Source organism: Enhydra lutris, unplaced genomic scaffold (genome assembly GCF_002288905.1).
Source record: "Enhydra lutris kenyoni isolate GAN:26980312 unplaced genomic scaffold, ASM228890v2 scaffoldscaffold44, whole genome shotgun sequence".
NCBI lineage: Eukaryota > Metazoa > Chordata > Mammalia > Carnivora > Mustelidae > Enhydra > Enhydra lutris.
In genome coordinates this window covers 3,901,364-3,913,628 of record NW_019154128.1, presented here as the reverse complement: position 1 = coordinate 3,913,628, position 12,265 = coordinate 3,901,364, and the positions used below count along the sequence as shown (strand labels likewise).

The 12,265-nt window shown below is 45.1% G+C and overlaps 1 protein-coding gene across 3 annotated transcripts in view; it reads left to right on the top strand.

The window, feature by feature from the left end:
* LOC111155877 (NCK adaptor protein 2) overlaps positions 1 to 12,265 on the top strand; it is a 147,238-nt gene that overhangs the window by 23,076 nt on the left and 111,897 nt on the right. Inside the window, exon 1 of one of the 3 annotated variants that reach the window (XM_022516323.1) lies at positions 4,960 to 5,012. The exons of the other annotated variants lie outside the window; for them this stretch is intronic. The gene's annotated coding sequence lies outside the window, so the exon portion shown is untranslated. Of the gene's footprint in view, positions 1 to 4,959; positions 5,013 to 12,265 lie in introns of those variants that run through there. 3 annotated transcript variants of the gene reach the window in all.

Below are 12,265 nucleotides of genomic sequence, written 5' to 3'. Positions count from 1 at the left end.
TCTTGCAAGAGCTAATGAAGACAGTGTGATGCACGGGAAGTTGCTTTGGTTAAAACACAAAATCTTTGCTGCCTAGGAGATTGCTTAAAAGATAAGGAAACTTTCATGGTCTCTGATCTAAAGCATTCCAAAGGTCCAAGAGAATACTGTCCTTTTTTTCCAGGGAGAAAATCAAATTCTAATTTTGTACCAGTGTAGTCTTGCTCTTAAAACTCATTAGAAAAGCAAATCCATTTCAATCTTAGCCTGCTTGACCACATGTAGAATTCCCTCTACGAGATTCCAGATCCACAAACCTGCAAGTGTTTTTATATCCATTCAGATCGCGTCTCATATGTATGTTTTTTCTCATTCTGGAACAACTAGTCATTTTCCTCTCCTTGTCTACTCTTAATACTCTTGTTTTCCTTCACCCTTGTTTTTTTGAAGAAGTTTCAGGTACTTCTGTTGACTAGAATTCTTAACCCACAGAATCCTTACTTCCTAGTGAAAACTAAGAAGCAAGTGATCGTGGACTGTCTCTCACACTAGCCTTCTGGGGATCAGCAAACTCATAAATACATTTCATATCTTGAAGAAGTATATTCTTGCTCCTAGTAAATTTCTCAGTGTTGCATGAAACATGTTTACTAATATACCCGCATACTTAAGTTTCTCTATAATAAACCAAAAGTAGATTAACTGGTGTTCAATAATTAATTAATCAATAATAATTAATGTTCATTATTTTATCTTATTTGAAAATGATCTAGATTTTCAATGACTCTACATCATTTAACTTAACAAAACTCCAAAGTTTCAAGTTACCAAAACCATTTGGGGAAACTATTTAAGTAGACCCATCATAAGACATAATCATGGCTGAAAGCTCACCTAAAACTTTTATCCTACTTACATCTATCTAAATCACTAATTTTTAATATATTTAGATTACTCATGAAAATTTCGTAGACATTAAACAAAGTTCTTATACTAAGATATTTTTCTCGCTGACAAACTTTGTAACAGAGATGAAGTTAATCTATTTGAGTAGAAAATGCAGGCAGAATAAAAGTATTATATTTAATGCTGGTAGCTCTAAATACATTCCTGTTTTTAATTAAACAATTAAACCAACAAACTTGCTTTTTTGTTTGTTTGTTTGTTTTTTAACCAAAGACTGTCCTAGATCAGGCAAACCTGAAAAATATTTGAGTTAGTTTTTATATTTCTGACAGTCTAGAAATATTTAATTAAATACTTATTTTTCTTTAAACGAATTAAATAGACCTTTAAAAAAATTTTTTTTTAGCAATACCATCCAGAAGTAGAAAAATATCACATCTACAGCATACATATTAGACATACATAAACATACATACTGACACAAACACAGACCTTAGAGGTGTTGCTTTGAAATTATAACCATACTGGGTGGCTTAGTTGGTGAAGCTTCCGCCTTCAGCTCAGGTCATGATCTCAGGGCCCTGGGATCAAGTCCTGCATTGGGCTCCCCGCTCAGTGGGGAGTCTGCTTCTCCCCTTCCCTCTGCCTGCAGCTCCCCCTGCTTGTGCTTGCTTTCTCTGTCAAATAAATAAATAAAATCTTTTTAAAAAATTTTAAAAAATAAAATTTTAACTGTAAAATGGGTACAATAATGCAAAACTCACTAGTTTCTTAAAGAACAGTTGGATCCAAATTGTGTTTCTAGAAGATAGGATAAGTTAAGGTTAACCATTCTGATGGTTTAAACTTTTTACCAATATTTGTGGAGAAGACTTTCAAGATTTTTCATTTGCCTCTTTTCCAGATATCCCGCCCCAACTCCCTCCCCCCACCATAGGAAGTACCCCAGTTCCTGGAGAGACCAGGTAGAACATTTACATCTCAAAAGCACCGGGAGAGAATGCAAGTTCCTTCCTCTGGGACTTCTGTTTCTAAATCTTCTATTTTATGTTGCCTGTGAGCCTTTTAAGATGGATGGGTGAGATTTGGGGATTGGTTAGAAGGTTAAGTAGGCTTTGAATTGCTTCCAGAGCTGCATTTCCCTTCTTGCAAGGACTCATTTTGTAAGACAAAGGCAGCTGTTTTTAATTCCTCAAAAAATTGGGTTGTGACCTAAAATGATTTGGAAAGGGCTGACCCTCCCATCCAACTACCTTGTTTTCATTTTGTGTCTTTATATTAAGATGGAAATCAAAAGATTCCTCTGTCGTAGATGTAGGGCTTTGTCTTGGGAATGTTTTCCTTTCCCTCTGGGTATCTTTACCTGAGGGGAGGGGGCCTAAAAACAGTTACTATTAATTTCCGAATATCAGCTTCCAATTTGGCCAACTGACCACATTGCAACTTAGAAGATCCTTTCAAATATGTCCAAGTTTCAGCTTGGAAAAACAGTAAACATTCCTGGAAGTACTGAACTATCCCTCCCCACCCTTGGATGCACAAGGCATTCCCAGGGAGGGTGCAAAGGATACTACTGTGCCCCCCCTCCCCCCATAGCAATAGGAAGAAGACTCAGACAATTTTCAGGACACAAAATGCGATGTACAAGAAGGCTCACAGGTCGCCCTTCGCCTACTTCTGCCGGTTTTCTCAACAGTCCCATCTAGAGGCTCCAGAGTAGGGTTTAAAGTACAGAGTGTTATGGGGGCGCCTGGGTGGCTCAGTGGGTTAAAGCCTCTGCCTTCGGCTCAGGTCATGATCCCAGGGTCCTGGGATGGAGCCCCGAATCGGGCTCTCTGCTCAGCGGGGAGCCTGCTTCCTCCTCTCTCTCTGCCTGCCTCTCTGCCTACTTGTGATCTCTCTCTGTCAAATAAATAAATAAAGTAGAGAGTGTTGCTCTAGTATCTGCCAGAATTTGGCAAGGATTTCCATTGAATTTCTGTTTTAGTTTCCCCTTGGCTGTTCAAAGGAACAACTGGTAGGAGTTTACAGGAAATCCCCCTGATAACCCAAGAAGGGGCCCATATTAAGGGTCTGCAAGGTAGATAACGGGGGCATCTGTAAGGCCATTATTTGGGCAGACTTTTGTTTGTAGTCGTGCAGTCCCTGCAGAGTGAAGGCAGGTCAGGTTGAGGGTTGGCGGGCTAAGTATTCATATACAGGAGAATAGAGGAGAGCACTTGGAGTCACATCTTAGGCTTTGGATTTAGGTACCTCTTGTGTCTTTAATTTTTTGTTAGCATTTTGCAAGGCATCTTTCAGTGAAGCCATTTTGGAATCTTGAAGCCTTTCAGAGGCTTCTGCACGTCCATGAAAATAGGTATCCCATTCTGTTCTATTTGGGAACCCATGCTTTCAAGTGCATTTCTTAAGTGAATGATGTTGTCTAGGTGGAATGTTCTCCATGATGGCCATTGTCATTATAGCTTGTCTTCATAGGATGTCATCACAGCTCTTTGATGTCCAATAAGCAAGTTCACCCGAAGTGGGCACGCTCAAGATTTGGACCTAGAGGATCCCATTCTTCACCCAATCCTCGGTCCCTCAGACGCAAATTAATACCTAAGGGGGATGTGGCGCTGGGTTGGGATTGGGTGGTGCTCCTCATTGTACCTCAGGGCATGGACATTTTCTTGAGTTTGGCAGGTGACCTGGTGTCCATCTAACCGTAGTCGTGACCAGCTTATCCTCACATGAGTGTCTTTGGTGGCAAGCCTGCCAACAGCTTTTCAGCACTTGGCCCGCCATTCCCACACTCTGGAGCTTTGGATTCTGAGATGCGCATTAACGATGGATCTATTATTCCTTCCTCTCATGTGCACAGTAAGAGGGACCAACAGCAATCGAGGAAATGGAGCTGTTTCCACCCGCAGTAACCAAAGAGATAGTACCGTGGTGGAGAGAAGGCCTTAGGTGCACAGCACCAGCAGCTCCCAGCGTGGAACTGTGGACCAAACCAGCAGACCCCAGCAGATGGGAACTAGAAACTAACCAGCGGCTAGGGATCTGGCTTTCAGGGGGGATCCATCTGTCAGCTGAGGCTGGTCTGCTAAGTCCTGGGCTGGAGCCATGGACCAACCAGGGGACCAACTGAGGGCTAACCAAGGACTGGCACTCTATTAGGGCCTTCTGTCCGTGTAGACTGACCGCTCAGCCCTGGACTGGAGAACCAGTTAGATTGGGAACTCAACTTGAGCGGGGCTCATGTCTGAGAAAACCTTATCCATGGACCTTAGAAATGGCAAGACAGACAGCTCAAAGGGTTGGCCGTGTTTCTCATCCCTGACGCATCAGAGGTCGCTTGCATCCCACCACTGACACCAGACTATTAAGAAACAAAACTCACCTGAGTCAAGGGAAAAGGTCTTGTTTGCTTTATTCAGCGATTCCTGAATTGGGCAGCATCCTATTTAGCAGATAGAAAGCAGCTCTGAGAAGCTATACAAAATGAAAGGCTTTTTGTAGGTGAGAGGGAATGGGAAGGAAGAAATAATACTAGACAGAAAAACAGGTTGGTTGGTCGTGACAAGGTCTTTTTCCTTTAGGGGGTGGCTGGGGTGGGAGTGGGAGGAAGGGAGGCCTGTCAGGCAGATTATTAGACAATTCCTCACTGACTTTTTTAAGATACCATTTCTGGGAGAGTGGAAACTTTCAGTTAAGTTTCAGTTTGGTGACACGGGTCTTGGCGTAAGCAGCTCCATTTTGGACCTGTTGTCTTGTTTTTAACTGTGTAGGGCAGGCGGTGGCCAACAATGGCCTGCGGGCCCAGTCCGGCTGCCTGTCTGTTGTTGTGAGATGGTTTTATTAGAGCACAGCTTGCCCCTTTTGTGTACATGTGGTCTGTGGTTGCCTTCATGATACAAGGGCAGAGTTGAGTCATTGCAGCAGTGACTATGGCTTGCAAAGCCTAAAATATTTATCTGGTCCTTTCCAGAAAAAGTCTGCCAGCCCTGCTCTGCAAGAAGGAATGGGGTGCTGTCGGAGTCCTTGCCGTGTGACTTCACTGGTGCAGGCAAGGTTTGGTGCCGCCTTCTGTGATAGGAAGAGGATTCTCATCATCGAGGGGATTTAGGGTGAAATTGTACCAGGTACTCGGTGGTTCCCAGCACAAACGAAGCGTGTGACGAATATTAATTCCTTCTCCCCCTTCATGACTCACATCCCTTGCTCCCATCCTCAGGTAGCTGCTTTCTTTGCATGTGAAAATTGGAGATGAAAAGTGGCTTTCAGTCCTTACACGTTCAGAAACGAAAGCATTTAAAATAGCTCCATCCCATAGAACTATCACGCAAGCCACCAATGTGAGCTAAATGTGTAACTTGAAATTTCGTAGTTAATCCTATTTAAAAAGTAGGAAGACATAGATGAAATTAATTTTAGTAATGTATTTTATTTAGCTCAGTTTCATTTCAACTTGAAATTAATATAAAAAATCACTCATGCTGGAGCACCTGGGTGGTGGCTCAGTTTGTAAGGTGTCTGCCTTCAGCTCAGGTCATGATCCCAGGTCCTGGGATGGAGCCCATGTGGCAGGGTAGGGGGGTTGGTAGCAGGTGGGAGGGCTGCTCAGCAGGGAGTCTGCTTCTTCCTCTCCCTTTGCCCCTTCCCTCTGCTCCTGCTCACTCTCTGCCTCTCTCGCTCACTTTTTCTCAAATAAATAAGTAAAAATCTTTCAAAAAATCACTAATGAGATATTTGATTTTTAATTTTTTTCCTTTGTGCCTTAGTCTGTGGAATCCAGTGTGTTTCACCCCTTACAGCAGGACGCAGATGGACTTGACTGCGTCTTGAGTGCTCAGCAGCCGTGTGTGGCTAGGGGCGACTGAACCGCACAGCTCTCTGCTTTGCTGATACCAGCTGGGCAGCCTTTAATTCAGTTCAGTTCTTACACCAACTCCGTGAAGTTAGCACAGACCCTGTAAGGCTCCCTCTGGCTTCAAATGCTAGGCTCAAGTTCTGGCCCTCCCATACTTCTGACCGATTGGCTGAAAATTGGGGGTTCCCATGATCCCCTCAGTAGGTTTGATAATTTGCTGCAAAGACTCACAGAATTTCACGTCAGTGGTTTATTACAAAGGATAGAGGAACAGCCTGATGGCAGAGGTCTACAGGAAAAGGTATAGCCAGGGCCAGGTACAGAGCCCGAGTACCTTCTCCAGACCGGCCACCCTCCCAGCACATCAGTGTGTTCCCCAATCCTGGAGCTCCCTGAATCTTGTACTAGAGTTTTTATAACTCAGTGTCTAGGCCCCCTCCCTTGGGGGCTGGGAGCTGGGGCTGAAAGTTCCCACCCTCTTAATCCCCTGGTTGGTCTGAAGATAGCCCCCAATCCTGAAGATAGCCCCCCGCCCCCTGGGGGGGGGCCCTAAACCTGAGTCACTTAATTAGCATAAACTTGGGCATGGTCTTAAGGGGTTGGTCTGAATAACAAGATGTCCCTATCACTCCGGAAATTCCAGGGGTTTTGGGAGCTCTGTACTGGGAACCATGGAGCAAGACCAACTATATTTTTTATTATACCACACCAGGACAGCCCTAGAATGCCTTCCCTCCCTTCTTCCTCCCCAGCTGGCTGTGCCCTATTTAAGAACACTCCTCCTCTCCGAAACAGCTGATGCATTCTTATTTTACATTCTTTTCTACCCTCTCTTGCCTAATCATGACTGTGCTGCTAACTCCCCCGGTTCTTGGTTCTCAGGAAGCAAATGCAGGAAAGATACAGTAACATTTCTAGGGAAGCTTAGAGATACAAACTGATCAAATGGAGCACAAAACTGGTGACTCTCCTTAGAATAACTTACAGAAGAATCATTACTCTGTAATGAATAGGGGTGCAAAAAGTGGGATGTGTGGGTGAAACCACCACCCCACCTACTGGCATGTGGAACGACAGGAAAAATTAGGCAGATCTGGCTGAGAAGGCCTGCTGGTCCATTCTCCTCCCTCCCCGAGGAGCCGGGCTATCCAGGCCCTTCCAGGGCAGGGCACAGAAGCTTCCAGACCTTACTGATAAAACTGGTTCAGGAGGAAGACCAGAGAGAAACTAAGATTTTTATTCCTCTTGTAGTCTCCCTTGTTTGCCTGATGTGTCTGTGTTCTTAATGTCTACTATTCAGCTCACTCTTGCAATTTTAAATCCAGGGCTTGGGAGCCAGAGTGGTAGGGGCAGATCTTGGTCCATCACTAGGACTGGGGACTTGGGCAGGTTACCTCCCCTCCTGGTGCCTCAGTTGCTGTCACTGGACAGTGGACCATTAGGAAGATTAAAATATGCAAAAACACTGAAAACAGGGCCTGACCTCTGGCATTATCTAAGTATTGTTTCATTTGTTTCATTACATCATGTAAAGTGCTAACAAGTAAAGAAAAGGTATATTGCAGGAATAAGGGGCTGGTGGCAGAGAACCTCCAGTTGCTGAGTAAGTGGGGCGTGGTTGCTAAAGGAACTTCTATGGATCAGAATATTTTTGAAAAATGTACTATTTTGGTCATGGCTTTCTCAAAATTCTGTAAACTTTAAGGGCTTGAATAAAATTTCTCTTAGTGCAGCTGGAAGTTAGAAGTGGAGTCAGTAGCTTTCTCTGATGTTAAGGATCTTTTCAAGGGTGGTGTTTCCATCTGGCTTTTATCTTTCTGAAGCCTATGTCAGGAGAGGTGTCAGGGATAGGATTCTGTGCTTTTCTATAACGGAGTGCTGCAGCATACCATGTGAGGCGTGGGTGACCACAAATGCTCACGTGGAAAATAAATTTATTTATTTATTTATTTATTTATTTATTTATTTATTTTTTTAAGTAACAGAAGGCTACAGGATGTCATTTCTAAGGGGTTATAGGTGCGCTCCAGAAACATAGGCCCTTGTCTGTAAAACGATGAGGTCATGTCTCAGATTGATTTGTGTGGTAAGTCCTAGAGAGCTATCTTGCCTAAGATGTGGACCTTAATAGTAGGCTGAGGTATTTTCATTAATTTTCATTCAGATATCTTCATTTTAACAGGTCAAGGCCTCTTTAAACATTTCGGGTATTCTAGAAAGTCTTTTTGGGGAAGTAAGCTATATTACATTGAATCATTTTTTAGATTGCTGGTAATTTCAGTTTTCATTGTTGATAGTCCTGATGTTAATATCACCATTTCTGCCCTCTTTCATATTTTTTCATTCTGACTTTACAGTAGGAAACATGGATCTAAGTTATGTTTTGAACAGATCTTTCTAGGGTGGTTTCCCATTCTTTCTCATCATATGGCTTAAGTGAAAACTATGTTCTTTTCTTATGACTAGAGGATAATTTTTTTTAAAGCCCATGTTTCTTAAATAGAGGCTGTCTTAGCTTGAGTGGTTCTAACTAAATACCATCAACTGAGTGGTTTCAACAACAGGTTTGTTTCTCACGGTTCTGGAGGCTGCGAGTTCAAGATCAAGGCGCTGGCTGATCAGTGGTGTCTGGTGAGGGTCTGCTTTCTGGGTTGGAGACAGCTACCTTCTCGCGGGGTCCTCGAGAGCTGGGTCAAGAAAGGGCTCTGTTCTGTTCTTCCTCTGAGGAGGGCATTCAGCCCAGCCTGGGGCGCCTCCCTCATGACCCTTGGTAGACCTAGAGCACCTCTGAATACCACGACCCTGGGAGGTAGGGTTTCAACAGACGACTTTGCGGGGAGACTCATTTAGAAACAGAAGCTTTGAGACTGGCTTTGCCTTCATAAATGTTTTTAGAAAAGCACATACCTTGGTCGAACACTGCTTTCCACTATTTCTTATTTTCTTTTATCTGAATTAAGAACCCTTCCTGCATCAAAGCCTCCTTTCCTTTGTCAGGCCTGCCTGTCACTCAGATCTATATTTTTCCCTACAGCTGTTCCCGGAAGCTTTCCCAGGCTGACTTTCTGTCTCCCAGGATAGTTGGAGGGCTGAATTTTCCATTCTCTGCCTGCCACCCTGCAAAGACGAGGCATCTGAGAAGGGTACCAGAGCTTTTCAGCTTGAAGGCTTTGGCAACTAGAGCATGTAAGCCGCCCCCTGTCTGCCAGGCCGCCCGTGGCTCGGAGGGCAGGGAGTCTTTCCCTGCCCGCGGCGGATGGTCTCAAGGCTGGCGGAGAATTGAGAGCGCTGGTTTATTAGTGGTCTCTTATCGGGATCTTCCCAGCCGCTTCTCTGAGTCTCTTGGGAACTCTTGACCTTTCTGGCCCTGAGTTTGAGAACCAGGATTTAGACTGTTGATTTTCACTTTCTCAAGGCTCAGCTCAAACACTCAGCTCGCTTCTTTAGTCTCTGGAGGAGAACCTTCCAACCCCTTGGAATGAGCAGCACTCAACATCCCTCGCGTCTGCCTGGGTTTAGTGAGGGGAAGGTCCAGAAAAAGGGAAACGAGCCTTTTTTTCTTCCCAGTGGCTGTGGGCATCATCCTGGGGGCCCTTGAGCCCCCTCTTTAGGCAGCTAGTTCAGTCTAAGAGTCTCCAGAAGTGACTGGCTCTCTGGTTCAGCTCCCCTCCTACCCCTCCCCTCCTCTTCTCCACGCACCACCCCCCTGCCCCCACTACCCTAGCTTGGGGTCAGCCTCCAGTTTTGACACAGCTGCACTGAGCCAGGACTTGAGTGTCACTGTTGCCTGGCATTGGGTCCTCATTGTAGAGGACATGGAAGGAAAACAGCGAAGCTGTGTTGCTTCCGATTTCAGGGAGCTCCTGGTGTGGCCTATTGCTTTGCTCCTCTGTACTCCTCTGAGTAGTTCAGTAATCGTTTGTGTAACTGGTTTATTTCGCTTAAAAAAAAAATAGAAGTCTCCAATGGGATCATAAGGAAAGTACCGGAGACACCAAGTGAAATGCACATCTAGAAATCTGGCACGAGGGTACCGAAGGGAAGGACGCTCCAGGTGCCTGAGTTCTCTTCAAGTCTTGGGAGCCCTGCCCCCTCGAAGCAGGTTCTTACTCTGCCCGTCATGATGGTGGTCTGACCGATGCTCACTAGTTTCTGTTGGAGCAAAAATAAAATTGAAGTATTGAACAGTTGTTGGAAGAATTTGGCGATCAGCCTGTGCAGGGTACGGTGGTGTTTTCTGTGTCACTGTGTGCAGGGCCCCTGCAGTAGTGAGTCTGGGTCCTGGAGCCCATTCAGTATCTCTTAGGGCAGGTGTCCACCGCTGCTCGTCTGCAGGGCCTCACCTCTGTCTCGGGCGAGGTGGGGGTGTGTCTCAGCTTGCCTGGGGCCTGGCCTCATGAAAATCTGGGTCCACAGGCAGGCCCAGTTTTAACTCACATTTATTGAACAGCTTGTGGAAGGCATCTGTGAGATACTGATTAATATAGATTATCTGTAAAGCAGCCTTTCTTTTGAATTCTATGTTTATCTAATGAAATCTGGCTTAAGCCATACATGATGCATAATTGAAAAAATGCTTTCAAAATCCATTACCAGGTTGACTTACTTGGAAATTAAGTAATGTCCTGTCATCTGAATACCTTGTGATCTGATTTTGGCTTAACTTTATTTTGTAAGAAGTAATAATAAGTGACATGGCATTAGGAGTGGCATTGCTCTTGCCTGACCTACGCTGAGTAATTTGCACTGGGCGTGACACAAGGGTGCATGTTTAATGGGAATCTGCTAGTTTTACGTGGATGTTAAACTCATGGTGGGAAATTCTGCAGCACAGAGAACGTATGGCGTGCCACTCAGCTTCAGCAGCTCGGGGCCCCTCTCATTTCAGCTTTGCTCCACTCACTTCCCTCTCCTGTGCTGTGCTCCCCACTAGAGGACTGTAAAGTGAATTCCAGGTACGTGTCATTTCTTGGGATTATTTTTAACCAGAACGTAATGTTTCAATTTAACATCAGATGGGTGTGTTTGAACTTGTTTTTCCTCCGACTTGCTTGTTTTTCTCAGTTGTCACTATTGAGCCTTTATATATAAGTTCTTTCTTGTCTCCTTTGGGTTTTAAACATTATTTATGAGTTCATGGTTGGACCTCAGTAGTTTCTGCTGTAAATAAAGGCGCCATCTCAAGCTACCTTTACTTGAAGAATAATCCAGCTAATTATACCCTTTTGAAATTTAGAGCTCTTTCTGTCTCGACCGCACTGCCTGGTTCACTTAACCAAGAGCGCCACACCTCCCTGTGTGTAAGTTTTAGGAGCTCTGTTGGTTCACTTGGATTCTTTTAATGTGGATTTTTTTTTTTAATGTACTGATCATGCTCATAATTTCCTCATCTGTAAATGAGAGGGTTGAAATAGCTGGTTATCAAAGTTCCCTTTTGGTTTTGTGGTTATAAAAAAGCCCCCGAATCTAGCAGAAGGCCCAAGTGTTGACCTTCAGTTGCTTAGGGAGTGAATAACTTCCACCTAGGGAGTAATTTGAAGAAAATGCACCCATTGTATTTTTGGTTTGGACTGTTTTGGCATAGCCCATGTATATCCCTTACTGTGGCCCACTTCTGGGGAGATGTGGGTGTGGAAAGGCCATTGGTGGCCCTCAGATCCCCCCCACCCCCCACTCAGGGAATCCTGGAGGTCTGCTCTGCTCTGCTGTCACCAGCTGCTCCTACTTCCCTTTTGTGTCCTGGGGGCGGAGTGGAAGATCCCCCCCTACCCCCCGGCTTTTGTCCCAGCTATGATCATCATACCTCCTGGATTTTCTGTAGCAAAATCAGTTACCTGCCTTTTGTCCCTTACTTGTTGAAGTGTTCCAAATGTCTTGAAATTTCAGTATCACCTGGAAGCAGCCCACGTAAGTTGGGGGAGGATTTCGGGGCCCTCTCTTACCAGGCATATGGCAGGTGGGACGTCTGGTTGGCTGGCAGAGGATTGCCGAGCTGTGGTCAGGATTGTTTCCTACGCTTCGCTCCCCATGTGTGGTGGGCCTGCTGCATGGCACCAGTCCTGGGTTGTGCCCCAGCCCAGCAGGGGACCTGCATGACATTTTGAGCATGTGCAGAAAAAGGAGCTTGTGGATTTTCTTCTAGGTTTGGTTGCTGGAGCAGCTGATGCGGGCTAGCTTGCCGTGTTCCTCCTCCAGCCGGCCCAGCTGGTTTGAGCTCAGTTGTACCCGCAGAGTGATGTTACCTCTGCCCAGGCTGCAAGGGACCTTTAGCAGTCAGACCCCAGGTGACAGGTGAGGAGTGACACCGCCCTCTGGTTTCTTTCTGTTTTGACTCAACTGAGAGTCACCACTGCCAGCCATAATTTTTCAGATGGCCTCTGCCTTGCTCTGGCTGTGGGGTTCCTTCCATCCTCTGTGGGGCCTCTTTGTTAGCAACATAGAAACCTCCTAGGTATTTTAGATGCACAAGGGTGGTTACAAAAGCGTGTGAAGGGCTGAAGGAGCTGAAGGGGGAAGACATGTTTT